The following is an 18,361-nucleotide window of genomic DNA, read 5'->3' on the forward strand; positions in this document are numbered from 1 at the left end:
AGTTTTCATCTCGACCCACTTGAGCCCAAGACTAGTTACGCGCTCTATACCCTTGAATTGGTGGAACTATTTGGTGTGGGTTCCATTGTCCCGATTGTCGTCTTGGCCCACTAGCCCACGCATCTGCTTCTTCTAGTTCGATGTTGAACCGTCCAACTTGTGGCTCAATCCGCGCGTCTAGTTCAGTAGGGCGAACCCAAGACTGAACTGGTTCATTAAGAACCCAAGGCGTTGGATTTGGCTCATAGAATGCACGATAAGATGAACCAGGTACATCTTGGGCTAGGTGTAACAACCTATCCCAAAAAAAAAAGAAATTTTGCATAGCACGACGTGGCCGGCCACATGCCACGCACTCCCAGCCGCTAGCCCGGCCAGCCAGGCCGGGCCAACTTGTAATAACCCAAGGTTAAAAAAAAATTATTCCTGCATTGCATGGCACGACAGCTCGTGCCATGCAGTGGCAGCCGAGATGGGCGCCACGCGTCCCAAGCGCTGGCCCGGCCAACCTGGCCGAGCCAGCTAGCGCGGTGGGCCCCGCCGCGCCCCCGCCGCCGCCGCCGTAGCTGGGCCGCCGCCGCCGCAGCCTCCTCCCCACCGCCTCTCTCCCCTTTTTTTCTTTCTCTCTCTCTCTTTTTCTCTTTTGAGCTCTCGCTGACCTTTCTCTCTTCCTCTCTCTCTCTCAAACACTCTCTCTCTTTACCCACTGCCGCCACCACCTCCTCTAGCTCCGGTGAGCCTCCCTCCCTCCCTCTCTCTCTCCCCCTCCCTCTCTCCCCTCTCTCTCTCTCTCTCTCTCTCTCTCTCTCTCTCTCTCTTTCTCTTTTTCTCCTTGTCGGCTTCCTCTCGGAACCGCCGGAGGATCGAGCCGTCGTCGAGAGGGCGCCGCCGAGTGGCCACCGGCGGCCGCACCCTCCCTATGGCCCAACCTTCTTTTTTTTTTTCTTTCTTCTTTCTTCCTTCTTCTTCTCTTCCTTCTTCCTCTCCTCCTCCTCCTTCTTTCCTCCTCTCTTTTGTCTGCACCCTGCAAGTGGCGCTGGGCTCGGCCCAGGGCCCTTGCAGCGCCAGGCGCTGGGCTCGGCCCAGCGCCTTGCTGTGCATGGTGCTGGGCTGAGCCCAGCACTAAATGCAATTCTATTTTCTATTTTTTTTCATTTTCTCTCTCTTCTCTTTCTATATATATATATATGTACAATTAGGTTAGCTTAGTTAATTTAATGTAATTAAGTTATACAAATTAAATATAATTATATCATAGCTAGTATATAGTTCTAATTATACCATGTTTAGCAAAATGCTTGCAATATAAATTACTATTTTAATCCTAAGGAATTTTAGGGTTATGTACGTATATTTTTACGTAACTTAATTCTTATTTTCTTAATTATCAAAGAGGATAATAGACAGATAAAATATATTCTAAATACACAAATAAATAATATAATTATGATTGATAAATAACAAAAACAAATATTTGAAGAGTACATAATTACAATAAGAAACTATTCTTTTTGTCTGGTTAATTTTAAATTAATAGAAAGACTGACATATTTGCTATAAATAATTTCAGATCCCGACCCCCCTGTTCAAGATTCCGTGGACTTAGCTATCGAGGCGTGATCGATATCGTAATAGCATGAACGAGTGGTGGTCTGGTATTTGCAGTGGTGTGAGTAGTCTTATCCCTTAGACGCCTTTCTCAAATTAGGTTATATTATATATTTGTGTATATGCATGTTTTGGCCTCCAGCATGATTATATGATTTTATCTAGAGATGATTATAGTCGAGCATATTTTATCATGCATTCGATTACGCTGATTTGGAATAAGAGTGCATTGGTGATATATATAGAGATGATCAGAGATGATTCTACTGTTATGATTGTTTACCGAGTTGATCTGTAGCATGAGTATGCATGTAATAGATTAGCATGAGTATGCATGTGTTGACGATACAGTTGGAGACTACATTGCATCATTTTCTCTTGATTCCTATTCCACCTAAATTCCTGTTATGCATCGACTTGTTATCGTACTGGATATATGCATATGATTTATCATTTAGAAGGAAAGCATGAAATGTGATTGATAGGATAGTTGATAGAAAGCGTGAGGATACCCGAGTGGGCGCGAGGGTTAGGACGCGCTTGGTGGATGATTGATCGCTCGACATGGTCGCGATCCTGTTGGCCTTACGTTTGAGGTCGTTAGTCTGTGTGCGCAGCAGACATTCAGACACATGCCGTTCGCCAAGGCATATTTGGCGAGTTATCCTCACGAGGTTTCTATCAACTATGTGTGTGCCCGGTCTGGGTGGATGTTGATACCCTAGCAGGTGGCGGGGTATGATTATATTTGAGATACTCCTTGCGGATGGCAGAGTATGCTCTGAGCCTTCGGGCATGATGTTAAGACCGGGTACCGGGTATTGACTGTGCACAGTGGTCTAGTATGACGATATTATACTGAGATGTCGGTAATGATCGTGATGTTAAGAAATGCATATGGCTTCATTATTATCTGACATACCTGATTATTGAGTGGTCAATATACATCATATATAATTTTATCTGATATCATAGCATTGTCAGGGTCGGCATGCATCGTGTGTCATATTTGAGAGAGAGTTATGATGATCATATGACGTGGTGATCTGTTTATTCATTGTCGAGGATTATGTATTTTTATCATTTATTACATGACATGTTATCTATATTTCATTTATGTAGTATTGAGGACATATTCATTTACTCATTCATGACATGATACTCTTTCTGATTCATATTATCCAGTACTTGATTTACTCTCTGCTTTGCATCACTGATTCGGGGTAAGGTCTATTCACTGAGCCTTTAGCTCATGACTCTCTTGTTTTCTACTTTCCCAAAACCCAGGTGATTGAGAAGAACAGGATACTCCCTTAGAGGTCTTGCTGGTGCGTGAGGAGTAGGGTGTGGTTAGTGTTGTATGCCAGTTGAGTTATCTTATCTGATGTAATAGTAGACATCCTCCAAAGTGTATCTGTATCCTTGTCTTATACCTTAGCATGTGACTTTGTACTTGTATAATTATGTATATACCTCTGTTGTGTATATGTAGTTGTGAAAAGCTCTTGATGATGTGTTGTGGCCTGTGTGGGGCCCAAGTAAGGTTATCTGTATGCTGTTGACAGTTAGACTTGGGTTATTCTTAGTTTAGATATTGTGGAGAAAATTATGATGTTACTACGTGTTTATTTGATTGTCAGTAACAAACCGATTGGTTAGGTGCTATGCACGTGTCGTGTGGGCTCGTGCTATGCACGTGTTCAGAGTATGGGTGTCACATTTTAGAGTGGTATCAGAGCCTAGGTTTGTTAAGTATCCGGCATATCATCAAGAGCTTTTGTACATTGTCACCTTGAGTCTAGGAAAATACTGCAGTCTTAGGGTTATGCAAGAGATAAATTTTAAAATTTTTCTTGATCACTAATCAGTTGATGAATTTGATCATTTCTATAGAAAGATGCCACCCTGTCGCAGAGGTTCACAGTCTAGGGCGACCTCCACAGCGGAGGCCCCTACTGAGACTCCAGAAGTTCCTCCATCCGTAGAGGAGCGTGATCCTATTTCACGCCTTTTGGACAGTCAAGAAAGACTTATTGAGGAAATCCTTCGAGGTAGAGGAGCTGGCATATCAGCAGAAAGTTCTGAGCCGCCTCCTACAGCGGGCATCACCTTAAATAAGTTTATGCGGTTGAACCCCCAATTTACGGTGGAGGTGTTGATCCACCGGAGGCCGGTGGATGGTTATCGACATAGAGAAAATGTTGGATACTTTAGGATGTAATGATCGGCGAAGGTAGCCTTCTTTGCCTTTATGCTCGTAGAGGTGAGGCGTAACAATGGTGGAAAGCTACGAAAGACTGATAAAATCAAGGATAGGGGACGCTGTCATCACTTGGGAGTTATTTCTGGATGCCTTTGATCAAAAGCATTTTCTAGCTTGGAGGAAAGAAAAAATGGAAGAAGAATTTCTACATTTACGTTAGGGTCCTATGACGGTAGCAGAGTACGAGGTTAAATTTAATGCTTTAGCCCGTTTTGTACCCCACCAAGTTCCAAATGAAGCAGCTAGAACTCGACGCTTCAAGCATGGGCTGAATTATTCGATACGTCAGAGCTTGGAGGCAGCAGGCCTCATCCCTTATGCTGATACAGTAGAGAGGGCGATGGCACTTGAGGGGGTGATTCAGGAGAAGAGGGCTATGGAAGCTCGGCGATCTGGGACACAGTCTGGGCGAGGCGGGAGTTCTAGAGTTCCTTCTACTAGCCAGAGCCTACCGCCTTCGTAGCCACAGCGTCGCCTTTCTTACCATCCTTACCGGGGAAGTTCCAGTGCTGGTTCATCTACTAACAAATCTGATTCACGGGGATCTAGAGGACTTAGCCAAGCAGTGTCTCAGGTTAGTGTGACTTGACCACTTTTCGGGGGCAGAGGAAGTGGATTGGTTGGTGGATCACTAGTGAGGAGTCGTAGCTGTTTCGGGTGTGGGAAGTTTGGGCATCATCTTCGAGATTGCCCCAACCCACGTTTATGCTACGAGTGTGGGCAGCCTGGTCATATCCGTCGTGATTGTCCACGCGCCGCCACCGCCCCAATTTCTGCTGCTGCAACATCTTCTAGAACTGCACCTTTTGGGGTATCTGCTATGGCTGGCCGAGGCAGAGGAGTTAGCGGGGCAGCTTCCTTTCAGTCTGGTCGAAAGTCTAGAGGTGGTCGGATCTTCGCGATGACGGAGCACGATGCTTTGGCATCTAATGATGTGGCCACATGTACTCTAAATTTATTTTCTCGTATAGCAAGAGTTTTGTTTGATCCGGGTGCCACACATTCTTTTATTTCTAGTTCTTTTGCTTGCCATTCTGATATTCAAATGGAACCTTTAGAGGATATTCTGTTGATTGTCACACCAGTGGGAGAGACAGTTGTTATTGGTTATTTTTGAGATACTGTTTGCGGGTGGCGGGGTATGGTTATGTTTGAGATACTCTTTGCGGGTGGCGGAGTATGCTCTGAACCTTCAGACATGATGTTGACACCGGGTATTGGATGTTGAGACCGGGTACTGGGCGTGGACTATGCATAGTGGTCTAGTATGATGATATATAGAGATGGCATTGATGAGTGAGATGTTGAAAAATGCATATGATTTTATTTCCATTTGATTATATGATTATCAAGTGGTCAATATACATCATATATGGTTGCATTTGATATCATAACATAATTATAGTCGGCATGCATCATGTGTCATATTTGAGATAGAGTTATGATGATAATATGGCATGGAGATTTGTTTATTCATTGTCGAGGATTATATACTTTATTAGTTATGACATATTATTTACCTTTCATTTATGTATTATGGAGGACACATTCATATACGCATTCATGACATGATGCTTTTTCGATTCATATTATTCCAGTAGCATAATGAATTTGGCTGCCATCCACATATATATAGAGGCTAGCCAACAAGTCCTAAAATAATATGAAACCCTAATTCTAGAGGATTCCGGTCGATCACGTTCGAAGGCGCCTGATCACGTTCGAACGCACTAAAAGACATTATCTGTATGTGCGAACACGATGCAGGCGTTCAATCGTGGGCGTTCAAACTCGCCCGACCGCGTTCGAATGCACAATATGCGTTCTCTATATTTGTGAACCTGATGCAGGCGTTCGCAAGGGTATTTGAACGCGACCCCTCCTGCGTTCGAATGCGGACCTATATGAATTTTATTTCAATGAAAATGAACACCTAATGCAATAAGAAAAGATCCTATCTAAGTGTATCAGTGCACCATGCTTCCCCTACCTTGCCCTCAAGGTGAAAAGTCGGGGAAACACTCTAAGATATCAGTCTCCAACTCCCATGTCGCCTCATCAGATAGTTTGCCAAGCCACTCAACTAGAATCTCCATCTCCAATCTTGTACCATGTCATCGTCGGCATCTAGCAAGTACTCGAACTGGCTCTGCGATCTCTATCTCCTCCAATGGCTCCGGTAGGACTGATCCAACAATCTCATGATCTCCAATGCGCTCTCTCAATAATGAAACATAAAAGACAGGATGCACTCTCAACCCCTCCGGCAGCTCCAAATAATATGCAACCGGACCAATACGCTCCAACACCCAAAACAGACCAAAGTAGCGATGTGCTAACTTTTGGTTACGCATCGGACGTAAAGTCACCTATCAATACGGCTGCACCCTCACAAACACCCAACTGCCGATGTCGAACTCCTGCTCCCTATGGCTATGATCATAAACTTACTTCATACGGTTTTGAGCAAGTTTAAGATGAGCACGCAACCTCCTTAATGTGGCGTCTCTATCCATCAAAGCTAAGTCCACCTCCGTATGATCTGAAGATGCCACTGGATTATAAGCGCATAACGTCGGAGCCGTGCGTCCATACACTACCTCAAATGGAGTCATGCCAATGCTGCAATAGTAGGCGGTGTTATAAGACCACTCTGCCCACGGTAAGAACTCCAACTATCGTCTCAGCATCTCTCCCACAAAGCACCTCAATTACTGCTCAATACCTCGATTGACCACCTCGGTTTGGCCGTCTGTCTATGGATGGTAGGTTGAACTGAAGTTCAACCGAGTCCCTACAATCTGAGAACCTCAGTCCAAAAGTCGCTCATAAATAGCATAATGAATTTGGCTACCACCCACATATTTATAGAGGCTAGTCAACAAGTCCTAAAATAATAAGTAACCATAATTCTAGAAAATTCTTGCCAATCGTGTTCGAACGCACCTGATCATGTTCGAATGCACAAAAGACATTCTTTGTATGTTTGAACGCAATGCAAGCGTTCAAACGTAGGCGTTCTTACTCGTCCTGCCGCGTTCGAACACATAATATGTGTTCTCTATATTTGCGAACCTAATGCAGGCATTTGTAAGGACGTTCGAACACAATCTATAACACTCAAACTCTAAACACGTGCATGGCACGAGCCCACACGGCACGTGCATAATACCGACCATTTGGTTAGTGACTGAAAATCAAATAAACTTGTATCAACATCATAATTTTATCCACAACATCTAAACTAAGAATAACTCAAGTCTAATTGTCAAAAACATATAGATAACCCTACTTGGGCCCGACATAGACCACAACACATCATTAAGAGCTTTTCACAGCTACATATACACAACGGTGGTATATACATAATTATACAATTACAAAGTCACCTATTAGAATATAAGACAAGGATAAAGACACACTTTGGAAGATATCCACTAATACATCATATAAGATAACTCATCTAGCATATAACACTAACCACACTCTACTCTTCACCCACCGGCAAGACCTCTAAGGAAGTATCCTACTCCACTCATTCACTTGAATTATGAGCTAAAGGCTTAGTGAATAGATCTTACCCCGAATTAGTGATGCCAAATAGAGAGTAAATCAAGTACTTGGATAATATGAATCGAAAGAGCATCATGTCATGAATGAGTATATGAATGTTCCTCAATAATACATAAATGAAAAATAGATAACCATCATCATAACTCTCTCTCAAATATAATACATATGATGCATGCCGATCTTGATTATGCTATGATATCAAATGCAACCACCTATGATACATATTGACCATTCGATAATCAGGTATAACAAATAATATTGAAATTATATGCATTTCTCAACATTACAAGCATCATCGACATCTCGGTATAATATCATCATAGTAGACTACTGTGCATAGTCAACACCCGATCTCAATATCCTACCCATAGACTCAAAATATACCCTGCCATACGCTAAGGGTATCTTAGTTATAATCATACCCTGCCATACGCTAAGGGTATATCAAAATCCATTTAGATCGGGTACCCCACTAGTTAATAGAAATCACATGAGGGTAAGGCGAACTGCAGGTGTTTGATTGTTTGTGCACACAGACTCAATTGACCTCGGACATGGGCCACGAGATATTGCATATCAATAACCATAATCATCACTCCATGCACCCTTAACCCTGGCGCCTACTTGGGTACCCTCATGCTTTTACTATCAACTTTCCTATCACTGAGATTTATGCATTTCTTTCTATATGATAGATCACGTGCATATATTCAGTACTATAACAAGTCATGCATATCAGGAATTTAGGTGGTAAGGAAGTCAAGAGGAAAATAATGCAATGCAGTCTCCAACCATATAACTAATACATGCATATCCCTGCTAGTCTATCATATGCATTCTCATGCTAGAGATCATCTCGACACAAAGTCATAACAATATAATTATCTTAAATCATCTGTATATATCACCAATATACTCATATCCTGGATCAGTCTAATCAAATGCATGACAGAATATGCTTGACTAAAATCATCTCTAGATAAAGTCATATAATTATGTTGGAGGCCAAAACATGCATGTACATAATATCTAATATATCCTAATTTGAGAAAGGTGTCTAGGGAATAAGACTACTCACACTGAACAGAATATGCAAACCATGTATCTCTCACGTCCGTCAATTAAACATCAACTCATCGTTAGGGTCCACGGGGTCTCACATAAGGGAGTTCGGAGTTTGAGAATATTTAAGTAATATGATGTTAGCCGTTTATCCCATTTAGAATTCATTGGTGTAAAATGTAATAAATTATTTTATTTTATTAAATAACTTGATATACATTATATATATATAATTAAGATGACCTTATTCTAATTATATATTAGGCATATAATAATTAATCTCTTTTAGCATAAAAGAATCAGATATACAATAATATAATTAAAATATATGTACATAAAATAACTAACTATAATTTAATGATTTGGCAATTACTACTTTTACTTAACTAGTTACTAATCATACATATAATAATCATTATCCATAAATATAAAAATACTTATTTGTGATACTGCTTGGCTGAGACCCCAGATCCTCGTGAATCAGATCGATTAATAGATGAAACAACACTATAACTCCCACGATAAGGATGATAGGGAGGGCGATGCTGTGAGTGTAAAGACGATAAGCTCTAGCTAGTAGAAGGAGCTCTATAACTCCCGTCTCGCCCAGACTGTGTCACAGATTGCCGAGAATCCATAGACCTCTTTTCCTGAATCACCCCCTCAAGTTTCATAACCCTCTCTACTATATTAGCATAAGGTATGAGGCCTTCTGCCTCCAAGCTATGACGTATAGCATAATTCAGCCCATGTTTGAAACGTCGAGCTCTAGCTGCTTCATTTGGAACTTGATGGGGCACAAAACATGCTAAAGCATTAAATTTGGCCTCATATTCTGCCACCGTCATAGGACCCTAACGTAAATGCAGAAATTCTTCTTCCAACTTTTCTTTCCTCCAAGCTGGAAAATGCTTTTGATCAAAGGCATCAAGAAATAACTCCCAAGTGATGACTACATCCCCTATCCGTGATTTTATCACTCTCTATGGCTTTCCACCATTGTTCCGCCTCACCTTTGAGCATAAAGGTAGCAAAGGCTACCTTCTACTGATCATTATATCCTAAAGTATCCAACATTTTCTCTATGTCCGATAACCATCCACTGGCCTCCAGTGGATCAACACCTCCACTGTAAATTAGGGGGTTTAACTGCATAAACTTATTTAAGGGGAGTGAGAGATCTCACCGGTGGCGGCGGCTCCAGGGAAGGTGTCGACAATGAGGAGAGAAAAGAGTGTGAGAGAGAGAGTAGAGAAAGAGTAGGGTGAGAGGGTGGTAGAGAGAGAGAGAGATAGAAGGAGAAAGAGAAGCTATGGAGGGGGAAAAAGGGCGGCAGCGGTGTGGCGCATCACCAATGTCAGTCTCCAATTCTCATGTCGCCTCATCGGATGGCTTGCCAAGCTACTCAACTAAAATCTCCATCTCCAATCTGGTACCATGTCATCGTCGGCGTCTAGCAAGTACACAAACTGGCTCTATAATCTCTATCTCCTCCAATGGATCCGGTAGAATTGATCCAACGATCTCATGATCTCCAATGCGCTCCCTCAACAATGAAACATGAAAGATAGGATGCACTCTCGACTCCTTCGACAGCTCCAAATGATATGCAACTGGACCAATATGCTCCAACACCCGAAATGGACTATGAAAAAATCCCTAGACACAAGTATGTATCTAAACACTAGGCAATGATCTCACTCGTTCGCTTAAGTAAAAGTTCGTAGAAATATTAAGAACGAAAGTAGAGATGAATGCCAAGATTTTAACGTGGAAAAACCCAAACGGGAAAAAACCACGGATCCAAACTCGGATCAAAACCAATCACTAGAATAGTAGCAGTTACAAGACTGACTCTCAAAACAACCCGTCGATCCAAACGACTTTGTTCCTCTCAGTCTTGATCGCTAGAACCCACGATTCACCGCTTCTCGTGATTGAAGTCCAATCTCAGTAACCCTCGAGATTGATCTTTCGTCTAGATATCCCTTAAGACGAAAGATTAAGATTTGTAGATGAGAAGAGCCTTGTTAGTTGAAGAACCGATGTAGCCTCAAGAAGTCTCCTTCAATAATGCTTCTTCAACCACCCTAGAGATAGGGTTTCACAATCCTTATATATGATCTCCAAGATAGAGCCAAATCTAAATCTTATCCGTACTCACGAAAGTACAAGATAGAGCCAAATCCTAATCTTATCCGTACTCACGAAAGTACAAGATAGAGCCAAATCCAAATCTTATCCGTACTCACGATCTTCAAGATAGAGCCAAATCTAAATCTTATCCGTACTCACGATCTTCAAGATAGAGCCAAATCCAAATCTTATCCGCACTCATGAAAGTACAAGATAGAGCCAAATCCTAATCTTATCCGTACTCACGAAAGTACAATATTCTTAAACTTTGTTGGTGCGTTCGAACGGGCTCGAGTGCGTTTGAACGCGACAGCTTGAATTCTTCAGGTTGCGTTCGAACGCGTTTATGAACGCAGCTCTCGGTCTGTGTGAACGCAATACCCGCGTTCGAACGCGTTTGTGAACGCGGTGTGAACTCGACGGCTTTTCTCCAATAATCTTGTAATTCTTCAAACCAGAGATATTCTAGACTTGTGTAAAGCTCATATACATGAAAAAATATACTTAGAATATTTTGTACATAATTGCCAACAAATAAAAACCTAACAGACTAAAGTAGTGATGTGCTAACTTTTAGTTACGCATCGGACGTAAGGTCACCTGTTGATATGGTTGCACCCTTACAAACACCCAATTGCCGATGTCGACTCTTGCTCCCTTTGGCTATGATCATAAACTTACTTCATGCAGTTTTGAGCAAGTTTAAGATAAGCATGCAACCTACTCAATGTGACGTCTCTATTCATCAATGCTAAGTCCACATCCGTCCGGTCTGCAGATGCTACTGGATCATAAGCACGTAACGTCGGAGCCGTGTGTCCATACACCACCTCAAATGGAGTCATGTCAATGCTGCTATGGTAGACGCTGTTATAATACCACTCTGCTCACGGTAAGAACTCCAACCATCGTCTCGGCATCTCTCTAACAAAGCATCTCAAATACTACTCAATGCCTCGATTAACCACCTCAGTTTGACAGTCCGTCTATGGATGGTAGGTTGAACTTAAGTTCAATCGAGTTCCCTATAATCTGAAAAACTTAGTCCAAAAGTAGCTCATAAATACACGATTATGATCGGAGACAATCGTGCATGGCATGCCATGTAATCGAGCCACATCTCTAACAAAAATTTCAGCCACCGACTTGGCTGAAAACGAATGTGATAATGTCGAAAAATACGCATACTTACTCAATCTTTCAACCACTACAAAGATAACAGAATAACCATGTACCAGTGGAAGACCCTCTATGAAGTCCATAGAAATGTCTTCCTAACCACGGTCCGGTATAGATAAAGGCTGTAGTAATCTGGCCTGTTTCAATGTGGTTGTCTTAGCTCTTTGACAGACTTCGCAAGCATGGACAAAATGCCTCATATCTCGCTTCAATCTTGGCCACGTGCAACTCTAAGATATCCCCCTATAAGTCCTCAAGATACCCTCATGACCCGCCTCTAGAGCTTGGTGGAAGTGCTCCAATTATTTCTGCCGCAATCCATCATTTGCGGGCACCCGAATACATCCGCGATCCAGTAGCAAACTACCTCGATTCTCCAACTCTGGATGGCACTCTAGATCATTCATCACCTCAGCTCGTCAAGGAATAGAAAGGTAGGAGAAGAATAGGCTACAAGCTCGGCGGTATCGGGTTGGAGCGATAGTGCATCCACCGCTCTATTTTTTATTCCCTTATTGTATTGGATTTCATAATCATACCCTAGCAATTTTGTGACCCATCTTTGCTGTGCCAGAGTGTGTATACGCTGTCCCATAAAGTATGGAAGGCTACTTTGATCGGTTCGGATAATGAATCATCTACCGATCAAATAAGGTCTCCAGTTTGTCACTGTATGTAGAATTGCCAACATCTCTCTCTCGTAAGTTGATAATTGCTGAGATTTTTGTGATAAAGTCTTGCTAAGATAGGCAATGGGACGTCCTCCCTGTATTAGTACAGCTCCTATGCCAACACCCAACGCATCACATTCCACAATGAACTCTTTGGTGAAGTCTGGTAGCACTAAAATGGGTGCTGACTTCATTGCTGTTTTTAGTTTTTCAAAGGCTGTCATGGCTTCATCTGTCCATCTAAAAGAGTCATTCTTCAAAAAAGAAGTGACAGAAGCAGCGATCTTGCCATATCTGGCGATGAATCGGCGATAATATCCAGTTAGCCCCAAAAATCATCTCAATCCGGTGGTAGTAGTAGGAATAGGCCAAGCGGTCATGCATGCAATCTTTTGAGGATCCGTCTCTACACCATCCACTGAAATGATGTGGCATAAATACTCCACTTTTGGTACTCCCCATAGGCACTTGGATTTCTTGATCTTCAATTCGTTTTGGTTCAACAAATTCAGCACATCCTCTAAAGGCCGCCAATGCTGCAATTAAGTTCTGCTATACACCAAAATGTCGTCAAAAAATACCAATAAATACATTCACAACAGAGGCTGAAATATATCCTTCATGAGGCCTTGAAAGGTAGCTGGAGCATTGGTGAGACCAAAAGGCATCACCTGGAACTCGTAATGTATGTCCGGAGTCCGAAATGCAGTTTTGTGCACATCCGTCGGATGAATTATAATTTGATAATACCCGGCCCTCAAGTCAAGCTTACTAAATATAGTTGCCCCTACAAGCTCGTCCAGCAGCTCCTTTTAACCAGAATGGGATACCGGTCCTTGACAGTAATAGCGTTTAGTGCTCGATAGTCGACACAAAAATGTCATGTCCCGTCCTTTTTTCGCACCAATAGCATAGGGGATGAGTATGAGCTATGACTTGGTTGAATGGGGCCTTGCTCCAACATCTTGGCTATCATCTTAGAGATAACTTCTTTATGCACATGTGGATACCGATATGGCCTCACGTTCACCGGTGCAGCCCCAGGTACAATCTCTATGCGATAGTTCGCCGCTCTCCTCGATGGCAACTCCTATGGCTCCTCAAACAGTCTATAAAAGTTATCTAATAAATTAGACAGTTCAATGGTAGTACTTAAGCTTCGTGCCATCTCTAATAGTAATGTCAAATCCCGTGGTTGGTTCGGCCTCCAAACCCAATCTCCTCACTAACCTCTCATCTAGAAAGTTGTGTGTACTCCCCGAATTGATGAGGATGTGCACACAATATTTTCTAACAAGTCCGTCTACCCGTAACGTTCGCCGTGCGAAAGTACCTAAATATGCATGCATCGATATTTTAGCTTGGATATCTTCCTCCTTGCTGAAATAACCCAGATAAAAAATAAAAATAAATAAATAAATAAATAAATAAAAATAAAATAAAAGAAGAATATTAATATTAATAACAATAATAATAATAATATATAAATTAAATATAAAAAAGAGACAAAAGAAAGAAATAAAAAAATAAAAAAAAAATTTGTTGCATGGCACGAGATTTGAGATTATTCTGAGCAGATATAGCATATTTTTAGATTTTTGACCTTTTATGGATATATTTGAGATTTGGAGATTGATATAAAAAGATATATGTGAAGAGAGACCATTCTGATTTTTATGAAAATTATAATTATTGATTGCGGATGGATGAGTAAGACATATGATGATTTTGTATAGTGGAAAATATATTAGGTGATGTGATATAGATGATTGTAGATTGTATATAGAAAAGAATTTTTGGATGACTAATATGATAAATTATATTTGCAAGATACTTGTGTTAGTAGGTATAAAATTTTGATTGTATCGACAAAATGGATGATTTAATAGGGATATGTTTGTCCAATAATAATACTAGTGGATTAACGTCTCGTTTAAATCTCTAAGTTGATGATTACCAAATAAGGTAACGAGCATTGTAAATATGGCATGGATACAATTATTGGATTGTGAGTAATGTCAGTAGATGAGACGTAATGTGTGTATTTTTGGATGACACGATACTAAGTTTAGTTTAGTAACTGCTAAGTATTTGAATATGATTAGATGGAAAGAACGATAATGAAAGGAATTATATAGAGTAAAGGTAGTTACTAAGTTGATGGGCTCATGACATATATGATAGTGAAAGTATATTTTGATTATTAGTTTAGTTTTGGACATTAATTTATAGGATAAGAATATTATAGCATAACATTTGTGTGTTTTGGGTGATGAATTTTAATTACAAATATACAAACTTATTTTTTTTTTATGATTATTATGTTATATTAATAATGTTATAGAAGGATTTTGATGATGCTATATGATTAAATTGTTCAGTATATGTGGTGCACTTTATATAGAGGATGTGATAGAATATTAAGTTGAGACTCTTGAAGAAATATATGAGGTTTAACTGATTTAATTATGAATGAGATATGTTGGTTTTTAATCATAGATGTTAAATTAAGATATTATGTGCTTTGACAGGTTAGTTCTTTTGATGATACTAATTGGAGAGATAGTTTGATAGAGTTATTCATAGAGCCTATAGATCTGATTATTTATTAGGACTGATAGATGATTTGGAAGTTGAACTAATTGCTTCATAGGACGGTAATGAAGGGAATACAAAGGGCTATGATATTTCGTATACAGTATATCAATGGATGTTTAATATATTGCTAGATGATAAACAGATAATGATGTATAGGAAAGTAATTATATTAGCATTTGTTTAACCGTTGGCTTACATAGTCAATTATTACTAGAGGTTATTGAGCAAGCATTTTAGAATGATGAGATTGATCTTAATAATTGTAAAGAGTTACAGGTTTGCATTTGAGTCTTAAGATAAAGTTATTTGATTGGGAGATAATGATTTCATGATTGGGAGATAATGATTTCATGATTAGTTCCATTATAGTTTGATATTTTAATGAATTGCAAAGTTAAGGTTGTGAGTTGATCTAAAGTAAAATGGAAGATATACTAGTAAGGTTGTAATTTACAATTTTGGATGTCTTCTAATCTATATGAATCAACTAGTGTCAGTTATTTTATTAGCAGATCATAATAGCATTATCAATTCAGGAGATTAATCTTAGTAACTTTAGTTCAAGTACAATGATTTTGTAGATTTGTGTAAGATATTTTTATGTATTCTTAAAGATCAAGTATGATGGATTAGTAAATATTTGTGTGGCAATGGATTTATATTATGAATTGAATATCATATTTGTCGAGATATTGAAAAGATTATTGGATTACTTAGTAGAACTTAGTGGATAGTCTTTAGATCTGAATATCGATATTATTAAGTGATACTTTGGTGGATATACTAGTAGTGATAGTAATTAAATAGATAATGATCAAACTAGAATTATGTGAATCGAGAAATGATTAGTTTGGATACAGAAATGATTGATAGAAAGATCATTATAAAGTTTATCATGTATGTTCCTTGAGATAGTTTGAATTTAACCTTTCAGATATTGCAGATTAAGAAGAAAGATAATGTGGAGAATTATAAGGGTGTATAAATTCGTTTGAGGTTGCATTAGGATTAACATTGATAGGTTTGATTTAATGAACTAAATGTTATTTTAAAAAATGTATTATAAATACAAGTGATATTGTAGTCTTATATGGATAGGTGTGATCTCTATTGATTTATTTAGTAATTTGCATAATAGTTTAAGTATAAGAGCGGTGTATCTTTAGATAAGAGAATTTCTACTAATGTCTAGGAGCAGGATAATTTCTAAGTATTTGATGAAAGCAGAGTGGATATGAGTGAAAATTGAGATCAGCGAAAAATGTATTTTGGACAGATTTAGGTTTCTTGGAGTATAACATGATGCAATTAATTGATGTCAACACTTTCCATATTAGTGTATGTGATTAGTTAGCATTAAAAAAATCTTTGTTAAGGATGAGTACTATTATAAATATTTTTCTAGAACTGATGTTTGCAGAGCGATAGTACAATTATCGGATTGGCTTAGATTTAGAAAATTGATTCTTATATTAAGAATATTTTTTATCGTGCAAAATTAGGAGTTAGGGATTAGAGAGCAGTAAGCGATGTATGAGTTATGGATTTGAAAAACCCTAGACACAAGTATGTATCTAAGTATTAGGCAATGATATCACTCGTTCGCTTAAGTAAAAGTCTGAATAAATATTAAGAACGAAAGTAAAGATGAACGCCAAGATTTTAACGTGGAAAAACCCAAACGGGAAAAAACCACGGATCCAAACTCGGATCAAAAACAATCACTAGAATAGTAGCACTTACAAGACTGACTCACAAAATAACCCGTCGATCCAAACGACTTTGTTCCTCTTAGTCTTGCTTGCTAGAACCCACGATTCACTGCTTCTCGTGATTGAAGTCCAACCTCAGTAACCCTCGAGATTGATCTTTCGTCTAGATAGCCCTTAAGACGAAAGATTAACTTTTAATGATGAGTGGAGCCTTGTTAGTTGAAGAACCGATGTAGCCTCAAGAAGTCTCCTTCAATAATGCTTCTTCAACAATCTAGAGATAGGGCATCACAATCCTTATATATGATCTCCAAGATAGAGCCAAATCCAAGTCTTATCCATACTCACGAAAGTCCAATTTTATCAAACTTCGTTAGTGCGTTCGAACGCGGCCCGGATTCGAACGCGACCCGGGTGCGTTTGAACGACATGACTTGATCTCAGGTGCATTCGAACGGGCCCGAGTGCGTTCGAATGCGACAACTTGAATTCTTTAGGTTGCGTTCGAACGCGTTTGTGAAAGCAACTCTCGATCTGTGTGAACGCAGTACCTGCGTTCGAACGCGTTTGTGAACGCAGCTCTCGGTCTGTGTGAACGCAGTACCCGAGTTTGACCGCGTTTGTGAACACAGCTCTTGGTCTGGGTGAACGCAAGTACCTGAGTTCGAACGTGTTTGTGAACGCACCGCGTTCGAACGCGTTTGTGAACGCGGTGTGAACTCAACAGCTTTTCTCCAATAATCTTACAATTCTTCAAACCAGAGATATTCTAGACTTGTATAAAGCTCATATACATGTAAAAATATACTTAGAATATTTTGTACACAATTTCCAACAATTAAAAACCTAACAATCTCCCCATATGGCAATTTGTGATAAAACATCTAGTTTACAAGATATTACAAAGAATTCAAAAATGAGCATTCAACAAGTCTAGTACTTTTAGCGCATCAATCCCTGCAAATAAAAATATACCAAACCAAGATCAAGTGAAAATAACTTGAAATGAATGTCAGTTTTGCATGAGGCATCATATTGCCCTTCCAACGTTCCCCTTTAATTGACACAGTACTAGCAAATTCATTGACATCAGGGAATGGAGTAGATGACGGATACTGAAACTCACCATCAGGAAGTTGGAGTTCTGCTCGAATAACATCGGACTCCAAGTAGATCGAAACCCCACGGACAATAGAACGTATACATCATTCTAAAACCGTGGCATTACTGAAAAATTCCCTAACCACTTCCACATATGCAGTCCTGCTCATCCGACACACGGATAACCATCCTCGCTTAGTAAAGATTTGTTCGATCCCCAAGGTAGAAAAATCAGAAATGACCATGGGTGCCAAAATTGTGTTTGTAACGCCCCGCAGCCGTAGATGTTGAAATTTTGGGAGCCGAAGTAGGTGAGGAAGGCGGCCTAGGTTTCTTGGAAACTGTAGCTTTTCTCAGCATTCTTGAGAAAGAAACAAGATGCAAGATTCAATACATGCCCAAAGCAAACAAAAAAATAGCAACAAAAAAAAAAATCAAGAAACCATGAAGGCCCTAAA

This window comes from Typha latifolia, chromosome 9 (assembly GCF_019914945.1).
Source record: "Typha latifolia isolate L0001 chromosome 9, TyphaL0001v2, whole genome shotgun sequence".
In the NCBI taxonomy this organism is placed as follows: Eukaryota; Viridiplantae; Streptophyta; class Magnoliopsida; order Poales; family Typhaceae; genus Typha; species Typha latifolia.